General features: G+C 41.0%; 1 protein-coding gene and 1 long non-coding RNA gene across 5 annotated transcripts in view; one reads left to right on the top strand and one right to left on the bottom strand.

Annotated features, from left to right (window-relative positions):
* nexmifb (neurite extension and migration factor b) overlaps positions 1-18286 on the top strand; it is a 406603-nt gene that overhangs the window by 168583 nt on the left and 219734 nt on the right. The window lies entirely within an intron of this gene.
* The window catches only part of LOC133552485 (uncharacterized), a 70974-nt gene that overhangs the window by 779 nt on the left and 51909 nt on the right, over positions 1-18286 (bottom strand). The gene's annotated exons all lie outside the window — the stretch shown is intronic.

Below are 18286 nucleotides of genomic sequence, written 5' to 3'. Positions count from 1 at the left end.
GTTAATCATATGTCTCATACTATTTTTTAGAATATAAAAATATATTGCTGCTTTAATATACTGTAATTGTTGAAGAAAATATTAATATATGTTGCAGATCTCAGAGTTTGGTCTTGTAATATAACAGGTTTTTTGTTTTTTTATCATTCATTTTTTCACGTCATTACAAAACGGACAAGCGGTAGAAAATGGATGCTCCTCCTCATGCCTTTACATTAGAGCTATGAGGAAATTGTATTATTATATCCTAAATAAATGCAAAACAGGGCAACGTGTTGTCTTGTTTCGTCAGCTTTAATTTTGAGCTTTTTTGTTTTGTTGTTCAAGTCAAAATATTACCGGAGATTAATGTCTTCATTTTACAAACAATTATGTTATAATAATACTTGAAAATAATACAAAAAGACACACCTTTTTAAACAAGCTTTTTATTGATCATGTTAAACTCTTTTTTTATTGCATTGTTTTCTATCCATCCATCCATTTTCTACCGCTTGTCCCTATCTTAGCTGCATTCGGGCGGAAGGTTAGTTTTGTAATTATTAATATGACTGTTATTAGTCTCTCAATGTTATGTTTTTATTTTCCGATATGTTCTATGTTTATACTTATTTTTTTGCATACCGTTAATCATATTTTTTAGAATATAAAAATATATTGCTGCTCTAATATACTGTAATTGTTGAAGAAAATATTAATATATTGTTGCAGTTCTCAGAGTTTGGTCTTGTAATATAACAGGTTTTTTGTTTTTTTATCATTCATTTTTTCACGTCATTACAAAATGGACAAGCGGTAGAAAATGGATGCTCCTCCTCATGCCTTTACATTTGAGCTATGAGGAAATTGTATTATTATATCCTAAATAAATGCAAAAGAAGGCAACGTGTTGTGTTGTTTCGTTAGCTTTAATTTTGAGCTTTTTTGTTTTGTTTTTAAAGTCAAAATATTACCAGAGATTAATGTCTTCATTTTACAAACAATTATGTTATAATAATACTTGAAAATAATACAAAAAGACACACCTTTTTATTGATCATGTTAAACTCTTTTTTTATTGCGTTGTTTTCTATCCTAATTATTAATATGACTGTCATGCAATGTTACTTTTTTATTCATATACTTTCTATATTATTTATACTTTATCATATGTCTCATACTATTTTTTAGAATATAAAAATATATTGCTGCTTTAAAATAATTGTTGAAAAATAATATTCATTTATTTTAGCAGTTTTCAGAGTTTGGTCTTGTAATACAACGTGTTTTTGTTTTTTTTTATCATTTTTTTTTTTTACAGATTTTTTTCCATTACAAAAAGGGCAAGCGGTAGAAAATGGATGCTCCTCCTCATGCCTTTACATTTGAGCTATGAAGACATTTTATTATTATATGCTAAATAAATGCAAAACAGGGCAACGTGTTGTCTTGTTTTGTTAGCTTTACTTTTGAGCTTTTTGTTGTTGTTTTTAGTCAAAATATTACCGGAGATTAATGTCTTCATTTTACAAAAATTATGTTACAATAATACTTGAAAATAATACAAAAAGACACTCCTTTTTTAAACAGGCTTTTTATTGATTTTGCTAAACTCTTGTTTTTTTTTTTATTGTGTTGTTTTCTATCCATCCATCCATTTTCTACCGCTTGTCCCTATCTTAGCTGCATTCGGGCGGAAGGTTAGTTTTGTAATTATTAATATGACTGTTATTATTCTCTCAATGTTATGTATTTATTTTCCGATATGTTCTATGTTTATACTTATTTTTTTGCATACAGTTTATCATACGTCTCATACTATTTTTTAGAATATAAAAATATATTGCTGCTTTAATATACTGTAATTGTTGAAGAAAATATTAATATATTGTTGCAGTTCTCAGAGTTTGGTCTTTTAATATAACAGGTTTTTTGTTTTTTTATCATTCATTTTTTCACGTCATCACAAAACGGACAAGCAGTAGAAAATGGATGCTCCTTCTCATGCCTTTACATTAGAGCTATGAGGAAATTGTATTATTATATCCTAAATAAATGCAAAACAGGGCAACGTGTTGTGTTGTTTTGTTAGCTTTAATTTTGAGCTTTTTTGTTTTGTTTTTAAAGTCAAAATATTACCAGAGATTAATGTCTTCATTTTACAAACAATTATGTTATAATAATACTTGAAAATAATACAAAAAGACACACCTTTTTATTGATCATGTTAAACTCTTTTTTTATTGCGTTGTTTTCTATCCTAGTTATTAATATGACTGTAATGCAATGTTACGTTTTTATTCATATACTTTTTATAGTATTTATACTTTATCATATGTATCATACTATTTTTTAGAATATAAAAATATATTGCTGCTTTAAAATAATTGTTGAAAAATAATATTCATTTATTTTAGCAGTTTTCAGAGTTTGGTCTTGTAATACGTGTTTTTGTTTTTTTTATCATTTTTTTTTTTTTACAGATTTTTTTCCATTACAAAAAGGGCAAGCGGTAGAAAATGGATGAATGGATGCTCCTCCTCATGCCTTTACATTTGAGCTATGAAGACATTTTATTATTATATGCTAAATACATGCAAAACAGGGCAACGTGTTGTCTTGTTTTGTTAGCTTTACTTTTGAGCTTTTTGTTGTTGTTTTCAGTCAAAATATTACCGGAGATTAATGTCTTCATTTTACAAAAATTATGTTACAATAATACTTGAAAATAATACAAAAATACACACCTTTTTAAACAGGCTTTTTATTGATCATGTTAAACCCTCGTTTTTTTATTGTGTTGTTTTCTATCCTAATTATTAATAGGACTGTAATGCAATGTTACATTTTTATTCATATACTTTCTATATTATTTATACTTTATCATATGTCTCATACTATTTTTTAGAATATAAAAATATATTGGTGATTTAAAATAATTGTTGAAATTTATTTTAGCAGTTTTCAGAGTTTGGTCTTGTAATACGTGTTTTTGTTTTTTTTATCATTTTTGTTTTTAACAGATTGTTTTCCATTACAAAAAGGGCGAGCGGTAGAAAATGGATGAATGGATGCTCCTCCTCATGCCTTTACATTTGAGCTATGAAGACATTTTATTATTATATGCTAAATAAATGCAAAACAAGGCAACGTCACATTAATGGTCAAAAGTATTTGATTTATTATTGGTTACCTTCAGAATAACAATGTTATTAAAAAGAATAAGCGATGCAAGCATTTTGTTGTTGTAATCAGGGAAAGTCCAAACAAAAGAGGAGGCGTGGACGTCACTGTACAAGTCTACATGTCTATGCCTTTCGCCTCATTGAGCTAAATTGAATCCTGTCTCTGTTTAATTCCTTGCTTCTTGTCTGTTTAATAGATGTCATCTGTGTTTGAAGCTGACAGTTGTATTCAGTGTTAATAAGATAATACGGCTCTCACGGAAATACATTTGAAATATCAGCCCGAAAGGTTCCCGACCCCTGGCTTAACGGGTCACTTGTGGCCCCCGGGCCTTAATTTGCCCTAGGTCTGTTTTAGGGGCGATTGTCATGATTAGTGGCAGCACGGTGCGGCAGGGGTTAGTGCATGTGCCTCACAATACGAAGGTCCTGAGTTCAATCCCGGGTTTGGGATCTTTCTGTGTGGAGTTTGCATGTTCTCCCCGTGACTGCGTGGGTTCCCTCCGGGTACTCCGGCTTCCTCCCACTTCCAAAGACATGCACCTGGGGATAGGTTGATTGGCAACACTAAATGGTCCCTAGTGTGTGAATGTTGTCTGTCTATCTGTGTTGGCCCTGCGATGAGGTGGCGACTTGTCCAGGGTGTACCCCGCCTTCCGCCCGAATGCAGCTGAGATGGGCGCCCGCGACCCCAAAAAGGGAATAAGCGGTAGAAAATGGATGGGATGGGTCTGTCTATCTGTGTTGGCCCTGTGATGAGGTGGTGACTTGTCAAGGGTGTACCCCGCCTTCCGCCCGAATGCAGCTGAGATGGGCTCCGGAACCCCCTGCGAAGCCGAAAGGGACAAGCGGTAGAACATGGATGGATGGATTAGGGAATGTTGTCTGTCTATCTGTGTTGGCCCTGCGATGAGGTGGCGACTTGTCCAGGGTGTACGCCGCCTTCCGCCTGAATGCAGCTGAGATGGGCTCCGGAACCCCCTGCGAAGCCGAAAGGGACAAGCGGTAGAACATGGATGGATGGATTAGGGAATGTTGTCTGTCTATCTGTGTTGGCCCTGCGATGAGGTGGAGACTTGTCCAGGGTGTACCCCGCCTTCCGCCCGAATGCAGCCGAGATGGGCTCCGGAACCCCCCGCGACCCCGAAAGGGACAAGCGGTAGAACATGGATGGATGGATTAGGGAATGTTGTCTGTCTATCTGTGTTGGCCCTGCGATGAGGTGGAGACTTGTCCAGGGTGTACCCCGCCTTCCACCCGAATGCAGCTGAAATGGGCTCCGGAACCCCCCGCGACCCCGAAAGGGACAAGCGGTAGAACATGGATGGATGGATTAGGGAATGTTGTCTGTCTATCTGTGTTGGCCCTGCGATGAGGTGACGACTTGTCCAGGGTGTACCCCGCCTTCCGCCCGAATGCAGCTGAGATGGGCTCCGGAACCCCCCGCGACCCCGAAAGGGACAAGCGGTAGAATATGGATGGATGGATTAGGGAATGTTGTCTGTCTATCTGTGTTGGCCCTGCGATGAGGTGGCGACTTGTCCAGGGTGTACCCCGCCTTCCGCCTGAATGCAGCTGAGATGGGCCCCGGAACCCCCTGCGACCCCGAAAGGGACAAGCGGTAGAACATGGATGGATGGATGGATTAGGGAATGTTGTCTGTCTATCTGTGTTGGCCCTGCGATGAGGTGGAGACTTGTCCAGGGTGTACCCCGCCTTCCGCCCGAATGTAGCTGAGATGGGCTCCGGAACCCCCCGCGACCCCGAAAGTGACAAGCGGTTGAACATGGATGGATGGATTAGGGAATGTTGTCTGTGTTGGCCCTGCGATGAGGTGGCGACTTGTCCAGGGTGTACCCCGCCTTCCACCCGAATGCAGCTGAAATGGGCTCCGGAACCCCCCGCGACCCCGAAAGTGACAAGCGGTTGAACATGGATGGATGGATTAGGGAATGTTGTCTGTGTTGGCCCTGCGATGAGGTGGCGACTTGTCCAGGGTGTACCCCGCCTTCCACCCGAATGCAGCTGAAATGGGCTCCGGAACCCCCCGCGACCCCGAAAGTGACAAGCGGTTGAACATGGATGGATGGATTAGGGAATGTTGTCTGTCTATCTGTGTTGGCCCTGCGATGAGGTGGAGACTTGTCCAGGGTGTACCCCGCCTTCCGCCCGAAGGCAGCTGAGATGGGCTCCGGAACTCCCCGCGACCCCGAAAAGGACAAGCGGTAGAATATGGATGGATGGATTAGGGAATGTTGTCTGTCTATCTGTGTTGGCCCTGCGATGAGGTGGAGACTTGTCCAGGGTGTACCCCGCCTTCCGCCCGAATGCAGCTGAGATGGGCTCCGGAACCCCCCGCGACCCCGAAAGGGACAAGCGGTAGAACATGGATGGATGGATGGATTAGGGAATGTTGTCTGTGTTGGCCCTGTGATGAGGTGGCGACTTGTCCAGGGTGTACCCCACCTTCCGCCCGAATGCAGCTGAGATGGGCTCCGGAACCCCCCGCGACCCCGAAAGTGACAAGCGGTTGAACATGGATGGATGGATTAGGGAATGTTGTCTGTGTTGGCCCTGCGATGAGGTGGAGACTTGTCCAGGGTGTACCCCGCCTTCCGCCCGAATGTAGCTGAGATGGGCTCCGGAACCCCCCGCGACCCCGAAAGTGACAAGCGGTTGAACATGGATGGATGGATTAGGGAATGTTGTCTGTGTTGGCCCTGCGATGAGGTGGCGACTTGTCCAGGGTGTACCCCGCCTTCCACCCGAATGCAGCTGAAATGGGCTCCGGAACCCCCCGCGACCCCGAAAGTGACAAGCGGTTGAACATGGATGGATGGATTAGGGAATGTTGTCTGTCTATCTGTGTTGGCCCTGCGATGAGGTGGAGACTTGTCCAGGGTGTACTCTGCCTTCCGCCCGAATGCAGCTGAGATGGGCCCCGGAACCCCCCGCGACCCCGAAAGTGACAAGCGGTTGAACATGGATGGATGGATTAGGGAATGTTGTCTGTCTATCTGTGTTGGCCCTGCGATGAGGTGGAGACTTGTCCAGGGTGTACCCCGCCTTCCGCCCGAATGTAGCTGAGATGGGCTACGGAACCCCCCGCGACCCCGAAAAGGACAAGCGGTTGAACATGGATGGATGGATTAGGGAATGTTGTCTGTCTATCTGTGTTGGCCCTGCGATGAGGTGACGACTTGTCCAGGGTGTAAATTGCCTTCCGCCCGAATGCAGCTGAGATGGGCCCCGGAACCCCCCGCGACCCCGAAAGGGACAAGCGGTAGAACATGGATGGATGGATTAGGGAATGCTGTCTGTCTATCTGTGTTGGCCCTGCGATGAGGTGACGACTTGTCCAGGGTGTACCCCGCCTTCCGCCCGAATGCAGCTGAGATGGGATCCGGAACCCCCCGCGACCCCGAAAGGGACAAGCGGTAGAACATGGATGGATGGATTAGGGAATGTTGTCTGTGTTGGCCCTGCGATGAGGTGGCGACTTGTCCAGGGTGTACCCCGCCTTCCACCCGAATGCAGCTGAGATGGGCTCCGGAACCCCCCGCGACCCCGAAAGTGACAAGCGGTTGAACATGGATGGATGGATTAGGGAATGTTGTCTGTCTATCTGTGTTGGCCCTGCGATGAGGTGGAGACTTGTCCAGGGTGTACCCCGCCTTCCGCCCGAATGCAGCTGAGATGGGCCCCGGAACCCCCCGCGACCCCGAAAGGGACAAGCGGTAGAACATGGATGGATGGATTAGGGAATGTTGTCTGTCTATCTGTGTTGGCCCTGCGATGAGGTGACGACTTGTCCAGGGTGTACCCCGCCCTCCGCCCGAATGCAGCTGAGATGGGCCCCGGAACCCCCCGCGACCCCGAAAGGGACAAGCAGTAGAACATGGATGGATTAGGTCACTGTCGTACACATTTTTGCTATTTGAGTTTTTCTTTGTGCAGTTTTCACCTTGGTTGGCAAAAGCAACATTCATTGCATTGACATGAGAACATTAATATTAATGTTTGGACCTCAGATGATTGAGGTTAAGGTGTGTGACTTTGCACCACTCCATTAAATTGAAACACAGTCAAGGTCTGTGTGATATATATTTTCTTCGTTTCACATTTGTATAAATATTCATCACTCAGAGTCACTTCTCCTTTTCGGATTATTTCGAACAGAAATCCAGAAGCAGATGGCGAGAAGTGTAAATATTCATTCAGTCTCGTATTATGCCAAGGATCCTGAATAACAAGGACTAGTTTACACCTCTTTGTTCAGGCCCGAAAAATGGTTTTACATTAGGAATATTGGCAAACTCAATCACATTAAACTCTGCTTGAATGCAAAAAATGTTTAACCCCGACCTTTCAACACAAGAACTAAAAAAGCCAACTGAACTATGATATCTTGTCAGCATTGCATTTTCTTCTTAGTTAGCGCCCTACTTTCTGCTTCCAAGCCGGGATATGTGAAAAGATGGATGGGACTGTGCCATTTTTAATGTGAGGTGGGGGCGGCGGGGTTGCCATAGTGACTCAAAGAAATAAATTGTGTAGCCACATCTTTTATACTTGTTCTTTAGAGGCCTACTGAAATGAGATGTTCTTATTTAAACGGGGATAGCAGCTCCATTCTATGTGTCATACTTCATCATTTCGCCATATTGCCATATTTTTGCTGAAAGGATTTAGTAGAGAACATCCACGATAAAGTTCGCAACTTAATAAAAAAGCTTTGCCTGTACCGGAAGTAGCAGACGATGTGCGCGTGACATCACGGGTTGTGGAGCTCCTCACATCTGAACATTGTTTATAATCATGGCCACGCGCAGCAAGAGCGATTCGGACCGAGAAAGCGACGATTTCCCCGTTATTATTTTCGGGTCTCCCCATGTCTAGCATTAAAAGATTACAGTTGGTACAAAATGCGGCTGCTAGACTTTTGACAAGAACAAGAACGTTTGATCACATTACGCCTGTACTGTATATACCTTTATATACATATATACATACATATATACCTATACTGTATATACCTTTATATACATATATACATACATATATACCTATACTGTATATACCTTTATATACATATATACATACATATGTACCTATACTGTATATACATATATACATACATATATACCTATACTGTATATACCTATATATACATACATATATACCTATACTGTATATACCTTTATATACATATATACATACATATATACCTATACTGTATATACCTTTATATACATATATACCTATACTGTATATACCTTTATATACATATATACATACATATATACCTATACTGGCTCACCTGCACTGGCTTCCTGTGCACTTAAGATGTGACTTTAAAGTTTTACTACTTACGTATAAAATACTACACGGTCTAGCTCCATCCTATCTTGCCGATTGTATTGTACCATATGTCCCGGCAAGAAATCTGCGTTCAAAGGACTCCGGCTTGTTAGTGATTCCCAAAGCCCAAAAAAAGTCTGCGGGCTATAGAGCGTTTTCATTTTGGGCTCCAGTACTCTGGGATGCCCTCCCGGTAACAGTTCGAGATGCTACCTCAGTAGAAGCATTTAAGTCTCACCTTAAAACTCATTTTTATACTCTAGCCTTTAAATAGACCTCCTTTTTAGACCAGTTGATCTGCCGCTTCTTTTCTTTTTATCCTCTGTCCGGGAGGGGGTCCGGTCCGATGACCATGGATGAAGTACTGGCTGTCCAGAGTCGGGACCGCTCGCCTGTGTATCGGTTGGGGACATCTCTACGATGATGATCCGACTCCGCTTGGGATTCAACTCAAAGACAGATATGTTCTGTACCAGATTATAGCTAAATAGCTCATTTCCATCTGCAGTCCCTGGCTATCTAAAATAAAGGGATACAAAAATCATGCAATAGAATTATGACAATAAAATCATACTATAGCAAGTAATCAAATGAACAAAAGTCAGAAAATGCCTTTCCATGGACACATACGCGACCCCAAAAGGGAATAAGCGGTAGAAAAATGGATGGATGGATGGACATACTTGATATAATAAACTCAACTAAACTCAACTACATGCCGTGTGGCAATACTTGATGTATTTGCTGATTTTTTTCTACAAACTCACTTGTGTTACTAAAACATCTTTTGCACAATCAGCCTTTTCAAATAAAGCCATAAGGGAACAGAACGACCTCACAACAAACTTGAAAAGTCTAACAGATGACTCTTCATTCACTATTGAAGTTAAAAAGTGGCTTTGGAGCAATGAAAGCTGCTCTAAGTCTCACCTTAAAACTCATTTGTATACTCAAGCCTTTAAATAGACTCCCTTTTTAGACCAGTTGATCTGCCGTTTCTTTTCTTTTTCTTCTATGTCCCACTCTCCCTTGTGGAGGGGGTCCGGTCCGATCCGGTGGCCATGTACTGCTTTCCTGTGTATCGGCTGGGGACATCTCTGCGCTGCTGGTCCGCCTCCGCTTGGCATGGTTTCCTGCTGGCTCCGCTGTAAACGGGACTCTCGCTGCTGTGTTGGATCCGCTTTGGACTGGACTCTCGCGACTGTGTTGGATCCATTATGGATTGAACTTTCACAGTATCATGTTAGACCCGCTCGACATCCATTGCTTTCCTCCTCTCCAAGGTTCTCATAGTCATCATTGTCACAGACGTCCCACTGGGTGTGAGTTTTCCTTGCCCTTATGTGGGCCTACCGAGGATGTGGTGGTGGTTTGTGCAGCCCTTTGAGACACTAGTGATTTAGGGCTATGTAAGTAAACATTGATTGATTGATTGATTGATATACAATACAACCACTCCTCATTTACCATGAATTGATTAACGTGGATCCCGACTTAAACAACTTGAAAAACTTATTCGGGTGTTACCATTTTTGTTACCATTTTGTGGTTAATTGTACAGAATATGTACTGAACTGTACAATCTACTAATAAAAGTATTAATCAACCAATCAACATGCTCTTGTTCACATCCGTCATCATTTGTAAAAAAAACACCATGATTTTAACACACACACCTCACAATTTACAAGAAAAATGCTGTCATGGATAAATATGATACAGATGAAGTTGATGTGTCAAACATAGTGGCCACCTTAGTGACCGTGTGAGCAGCTTTCATTGTTCCAAAGCCACTTTTTAACTTCAATAGTGAATGAAGAGTCATCTGTTAGACTTTTCAAGTTTGTTGTGAGGTCGTTCTGTTCCCTTATGGCTTTATTTGAAAAGCCTGATTGTGCAAAAGATGTTTTAGTAACACAAGTGAGTTTGTAGAATAAAATCAGCAAATACATCAAGTATTGCCACACGGCATGTAGTTGAGTTTAGTTGAGTTTATTATTTCTTCGGTCAGTGGTGAACAAAAAAAACATAAATTGACACTTTTACACCCATTTCGCCAAACCCTTTACACCAGGGGTGCCCACACTTTTTCTGCAGGCGAGCTACTTTTCAATTGACCAACTGGAGGGGATCTACCTCATTTATATATATCATTTATATTTATTTATTTATGAAAGAGACATTTTTGTAAACAAGTTAAATGTGTTTAATGATAATACAAGCATGTGTAACACATATAGATGTCTTTCTTTCACAAAGACAAGAATATAAGTTGGTGTATTACCTGATTCTGATGACTTGCATTGATTGGAATCAGACAGTAATGATGATAACGCCCACATTTTCAAATGGAGGAGAAAAAAAGTTGTCCTTTCTGTACAATACCACATGAAAGTGGTTGGTTTTTGGCATCTAATTCATCCAGCTTCCATACACTTTACGAGAAAAACATTGGCGGCAAATTCCGTAGCTTGCTTGATTGACATTCACGGCACCCGAGGGTCTTGTGAGATGACGCTGGCTGCTGCCAGTTCATTATTATGAAAAAATGACAGAGAGGAAGGCGAGAAACACTTTTTATTTCAACTGACTTTCATGCCGTCCCTTCCGTCAAAACTCTAAAGGCCGACTGCACATTTCCTATCTTCACAATAAAAGCCCTGCTTCATGCTGCCTGCGCTAACAAAATAAGAGTCTCGGAAAGCTTGCGTGCACAAGTGATGTGCACGCCAGCTTTCTGAGGGATCGCTTGTGCACGCCAGTTTTCCGAGACTGTGTATTTTCCCTCTCACGTGTGTAAGAGGGAAACATCAAACATCAAAGAACACAGAGGACATTAAAGACATTAAAGCAGCAGATACAAGCAGACACTTCTACATACAGCTATGAATAAAAAGTAAAAGAAACATATCCACTGTGGTGGCCTCTGCGGTGTTCCACGCCATCGTCCGCTGGGGTGGAGGCAGCATGGCCAGAGACAGGAGCAGACCCAACAAAGCAACCAAGACAGCCGACTCCACTCTTGGCCGCCAACCAACTCTCGGCCAGTACAATACAATCGGCAAGATAGGATGGAGCTATTAAAATACACCTGTTGTGGTCTTCAGGACAAATAACTCTGTATCCACATTAAAGCCGAAGCATTAAAACCATAACATTTAAGTTGATCAATTAAAAGAGAGTGGTCAATCACGTCAAATGCAGCACTAAAATCTAACAGCACAGCTCCAACCAACATAGAATTAATTATCTATAGCATTAAGCCAATCGTCGGTCATTTGTATAAGAGTAGAGGACCTAGAGTTGCCTGTTCTACATCCATGTTGAGGATCAGTAGCTAGCCCATTTGACTGAAAGTAAGCTTGAACTTGGGCATACACACATTTCTCCAGTATTTTACATAAACCAGGTAGGATGTTTATTGGTCTAGAATTGCCCTCATTGAAAGCCAATTTGGTATCCTTATGTAGAGGAGTAACCTTTGCCAAAAATGGACTAAAAATGTACTCATAGGACAAACAAATTCACGCTTTGTCTTGTGCTTCAAACCAAATTGTTCTAAAATAGGGAATAAACTGACAGTAAACATTAAAGGGTAACACAAATGTACAGAAACTTATTTATTGGTTCATCAAATATGCAGTCAGGCCAATGTGCAGGACATTTTGCCTCATAAAATATGCATCCAATATATTTCCTGGGGACGCAATGGGACTGATTTATTTGAATGTCCCTCAAATATTATGTAGTGTCGTTATAGAAATGCAGTCCGCCCTTAGTAAACACCCGTTGGAGTAAATACATGTTTATATGAAATAATATAGCATTTGAAACTATTCAACTGGCGGCTCACAGAGCAGACTGACCCACCAAGTTCAGTTCAAAACCTGGAAGAGACGTTTTTGCAGTAAATTCCTAAAAACACAAGAGTGCTCCTGTTGAATAGAGGAACTTGGACCTCTGTAAACACATTGGCAGATCCTTGCTTTGACATCTTAATCAATCAATCAAACTTTATTCGTAAAGCGCTTTTCATACATAAAAGAAATGCAACACAAAGTGCTTTACAAAGTTAAAAACACATATCCGCCAATATCACATATGTACGCGTGGACACAGATAGCAAACATAAACGAATGCAGCTGAGATACGCTCCAGTGACCCCAAAAGGGACAAGCGGTAGAAAATGGATGGATGGAAACACACACACACACACAACATACACACATATGCAACTATATGGACAAATGATTGCATGTCTGAGTACAGAGGAGACATGTGAGTAAACACTATCACATGAGCCGTCTGCACCGGGAGGTCATCAGACCCAGCTTCGCCTCGTCGAGAAACTTGGCTCCCCTCAGAGACACTGGCGGTCACCACACCCCTCCGACTTTCACTAAAACGCTAAAACAATAGTAACACAATAAGCAGATAAGGAATTTTCCAGAATTATCCTAGTAAATTTGTCCAATAACATCTGAAGCGCCCTGCCGTCTAGTTTTTTATTTATTTATTTTTTTCCTATTCCTTCACTCTCACTTTCCTCATCCACAAATCTTTCATCCTCCCTCAAATTAATGGGGAAATCGTCGCTTTCTCGGGCCGAATCGCTCTCGCTGCTGGTGGCCATGATTATAAACAATGTGGGGATGTGAGGAGCTCTACAACCAGTGACGTCACGCGCACATCGTCTGCTACTTCCGGTATTGGTAAGGATTTTTTATTAACGACCAAAAGTTGCGAACGTTATCGTGGATGTTCTCTACTAAATCCTTTCAGCAAAATTATGGCAATATGGCGAAATGATGAAGTATGACACATAGAATGGACCTGTTATCCCCGTTTAAATAAGAAAATCTCATTTCAGTAGGATTTTAACTTTAACTTAACTTTAATCAACGTATAACTTTCTTGTGCCTGCTGGGTCAAGTTATACCGGTGGTGTTCCTCAAGGTTGCGTTTTAAATCCTCTCATTTTTCATCTGGGCTATTCAGCTGTGAGTTTAATTCAAATACTTGTGAGAGACAGGCGTTTTTACCGCAGATTCCTAAAAACAGTCATAAAGATGATTTTTGACTAGCTTTCTTTGCATAAAGTCCTTAGAAACAGCAAAGCGCTCGTAACTCCTAACAAAATGAATACAGTCGACCAAAATCAAATGTCTGGAATATACAAAATAGCACTAAGAGTGAAGGTCTTTAGTTTTGTGGAAATGTGGCCCTCAAAATGATTTGACGCCAAAAAAACGGAAATGCTGATTATCGGTCCTGCTAGACACCGAACTCTATTTAATAATACAACTCTAACATTTGACAACCAAACAATAAAACAAGGTGACTCGGTAAAGAATCTGGGTATTATCTTCGACCCAACTCTCTCCTTTGAGGCACACATTAAAAGCGTTACTAAAACTGCCTTCTTTCATCTCCGCAATATCGCTAAAATTCGCTCCATTCTGTCCACTAAAGACGCTGAGATCATTATCCATGCGTTTGTTACGTCTCGCCTCGACTACTGTAACGTATTATTTTCGGGTCTCCCCATGTCTAGCATTAAAAGATTACAGTTGGTACAAAATGCGGCTGCTAGACTTTTGACAAGAACAAGAAAGTTTGATCACATTACGCCTGTACTGTATATACCTTTATATACATATATACATACATATATACCTATACTGTATATACCTTTATATACATATATACATACATATATACCTATACTGTATATACCTTTATATACATATATACATACATATATACCTATACTGGCTCACCTGCACTGGCTTCCTGTGCACTTAAGATGTGACTTTAAGGTTTTACTACTTACGTATAAAATACTACACGGTCTAGCTCCATCCTATCTTGCCGATTGTATTGTACCATATGTCCCGGCAAGAAATCTGCCTTCAAAGGACTCCGGCTTATTAGTGATTCCCAAAGCCCCAAAAAAGTCTGCGGGCTATAGAGCGTTTTCATTTCGGGCTCCAGTACTCTGGAATGCCCTCCCGGTAACAGTTTGAGATGCTACCTCAGTAGAAGCATTTAAGTCTCACCTTAAAACTCATTTGTATACTCTAGCCTTTAAATAGACTCCCTTTTTAGACCAGTTGATCTGCCATTTCTTTTCTTTTTCTTCTATGTCCCACTCTCCTTTGTGGAGGGAGTCCGGTCCGATCCGGTGGCCATGTACTGCTCGCCTGTGTATCGGCTGGGGACATTTCTACGCTGCTGATCCGCCTCCGCTTGGGATGGTTTCCTGCTGGCTCCGCTGTGAACGGGACTCTCGCTGCTGTGTTGGATCCGCTTTGGACTGGACTCTCGCGACTGTGTTGGATCCATTATGGATTGATCTTTCACAGTATCATGTTCTCATATGTTCTCATAGTCATCAGTATCATCAGTATCACATTATCATGTTCTCATAGTCATCATTGTCACCGACGTCCCACAGGGTGTGAGTTTTCCTTGCCCTTATGTGGGCCTACCTAGGATGTCGTAGTGGTTTGTGCAGCCCTTTGAGACACTAGTGATTTAGGGCTATATAAGTAAACATTGATTGATTGATTGATTTATTTGAATGGCCCTGTTATAAAATGTACCAATCACACACAAACATTTGGAAGACAACTTTGTACAGGAATTAATTAACTATTTGCAGGCCGAGTGTGGGCGGTTCCAGTAATGTCCAATCAAACGAGCTCATCTCATCCCTTCTCATTAAAAGCAGATAATAGTTTACTGATTAGCAGGGAGGACGGTCTCACTGCTTCCTCTCATCAGTTTAATGCCCTGTATCACCTTGCAGTGAAGGTTCCTTCCCATGCATCGGCGGAACCCGCTCACATAGCTGCAAGACGAATAAGTGGTCCTCATTACCCAAGTTATATTATTAGGCTTTGTTTACATGCGCAGCTTTAAAGGAACCTGACACTGTCTGCAGTGTTGTTTTGCCAATCAACATAAAGATGAAGAATAACTTCTACAGAGTTGTGTGCAAAAGATTGAGGACACCCGTTAGCCGTGTTCTCAACAGAATGAACTGCAGGAAAATGAATGACAAAAAAGATCATTTATTACAGAAATGTCCACTATAGACTAGGGGTGTAACAGTACGTGTATTTGTATTGAACCGTTTCGGTACGGGGGTGAACCGAACGAGTTTTTAAGCTAAAGTCTTAACAAGCTGCTTTGCTTCTTCTGCCTCTGTCTCAGCACCCAGCATTGTCCCACCCACACAACCATCTGATTGGTTATGTATATAGCAGTAACAGCCAATCATCAGTGTGTATTCAGAGCGCGTGTAGTAAATGCTTCAGCGTCGAGCAGATAGGTGTTTAGCAGGTAAGGATAAGGCAGCGTACTCTCCCCAAATGATAAAAAAAACACCTCCCAGTCAACTACTACAAACATCACTATGAGCCCGTTGACCTTCTAGAAACTTAAACTGCAGTTCTGGCTTAAGGTGAAGGCTAATTAGGTTTTAGCGTAACGTTAGCTCATTTTGTGGTGTGTGTGTGTGTGTGTTTTACGGACAGAAAAGCTTTGAATGGCAGGGTCCCTGCTATCACATGTTGATAAAAATATAACATTTACATAATAAAAATGAACTACAGGCTTCCCAAATGCTGTAATAAATTAAGCATGCTGAGTTGACTTTAAGGTTTAATGTTGCACTTTTCATATGTAGAAGTAAAGTTTTGTCATTTTATTTAATCAAAGCAACAATTTGAGGCAGTTTAATGTGGATTAACGTGGGCAGAATTATTATAGTGTTCCCAATGTTAAAAGGATAAAGCCATTGTTTATAAATTTGATAAATAAATAACCCCAAAAATGTATATTTTGTTGTTTTCTTACTGTACTGAAAATGAACCGAACCGTGACCTTGAATTGATTAACGTGGACCCCGACTTAAACAAGTTGACAAACTTATTGGGGTGTTACCATTTAGTGGTCAATTGTACAGAATATGTCCTGTACTGTGCAATCTACTAATAAAAGTATCAATCAATCAATCAAACCTCTAAACCGAGGTACGTACCGAACCGAAATTTTTGTGTACCGTTACACCCCAGGAGAGATGTCGTAAAGTTGTGTTTCTATTCTTTTAACAGACAAGTGTTGTCAAGTTCCGATAAAATTGCTATGACACTGTCCACATATTTTATTACATTGCAACTATGCCCCGGTCCAAACAAAACATGCGCATATTTACTATGACTTTTCACACCTGTGTACAGTGGGGCCGCCGTTTTCGTACATAGTCTGTTTCTAAACGTCCGTACAAATACCAAGGCAACATAAATATAATTATTTACACAAAAGACATTTTATAGAGAACAGTTACAGTTTTATTGATTGGAGCAATCAAAGCTGCTCACACGGTCACTAAGGTGGCCACTATGTTGGACACATTAACTTCATCTGTATCATATTTATCCATGACAGCATTTTTCTATTAAATTGTGAGGTGTGTCTGTTAAAATCATGGTGGTTTTTACAAATGATGGATGTGAACAAGAGCATGTATTGCATTTGTCTGATGATGTAAATCTATTGGTTGATTAATACTTTTATTATTAGATTGCACAGTACAGTACATATTCCGTACAACTGACCACTAAATGGTAACACCCCAATAAGTTTTTCAACTTCTTTAAGTCGGGGTCCACGTTAATCAATTCATGGTAAATGCAGAACACAATGGGAGATACTTAAACATATGTGATTAAATGGATATAAATCAACATTTGACATTAGTTTGACCTTTATTGAAGACGAAAATGAGCAAAAAGGTACGAGGCCGTGCCATAACTGAAGCGGTATACGAAAACCGGTTTTGTAGAAATTTTCATCCAAAACCGAACAAAGCAAAAAGAGAAGCTTACGAAAACGGTGGTGTTACTGTCCAGGAGTGAGTACTTTTCCCATTTAAATCAATACGGTACCAATTCCTGGTACCTGGGAACAGTACCATTTTTTGGTATGTGTTCGAATGTGTTTGGACATGTTAAATCAGGGGCGCCCACACTTTTTCTGCAGGTGAGCTACTTTTCAATTGACCAAGTCGAGTAGATCTACCTCATTCCTATTTATAATTTATATTTTTTTATTTATTTATGAAAGAGACATTTTTGTAAACAAGTTAAATGTGTTTAATGATAATACAAGCATGTTTAACACACATCGATTCCTTTCTTTCACGAAGACAAGAATATAAGTTGGTGTATTACCTGATTCTGATGACTTGCATTGATTGGAATCAGACAGTAATGATGATAACGTCCACATTTTCAAATGCAGGAAAAAAAAAAGTCCTCCTTTCTGTCCAATACCACATGAAAGTGGTTGGATTTGGCATCTCATTTGTCCAACTTGCATACTCCTTTTTAAACACTTTGTTATGAGAGTAGCATATGTGTGTGGCCCTTTAATGTCTGGCAGCAGGTGAGTGACGTCAGTGAGTGTGCGGGTGGGCAAGCAAGTGAGAAAGCGGTCGCTGAGGGCGGGGGAGAATACATTGGCATCAAACTCCGTAGCTTGCTAGCTTGTGCACGCTAGCTTTCTGAGACTCTTATTTTGTTAGCACAGGCAGGATGAGACAGGTCTTTTATGGTGAAGACAGGAACTGTGCAGTCGGCCTTTAGAGTTTTGACAGTAGGTACGGAGTCTCTAGAAATAAAATGTGTTTCTCTGCGTCCGCCCTGTTAGTGATTTTCTTCTTAAATATGAGCTGGCAGCAGCCAGCGTCATCT

The sequence above is a fragment of the Nerophis ophidion genome, linkage group LG05 (genome assembly GCF_033978795.1).
Source record: "Nerophis ophidion isolate RoL-2023_Sa linkage group LG05, RoL_Noph_v1.0, whole genome shotgun sequence".
Lineage (NCBI taxonomy): Eukaryota > Metazoa > Chordata > Actinopteri > Syngnathiformes > Syngnathidae > Nerophis > Nerophis ophidion.
The sequence above is the reverse complement of the archived record's forward strand: the minus strand, read 5'-3'. Positions and strand labels throughout refer to the sequence as shown.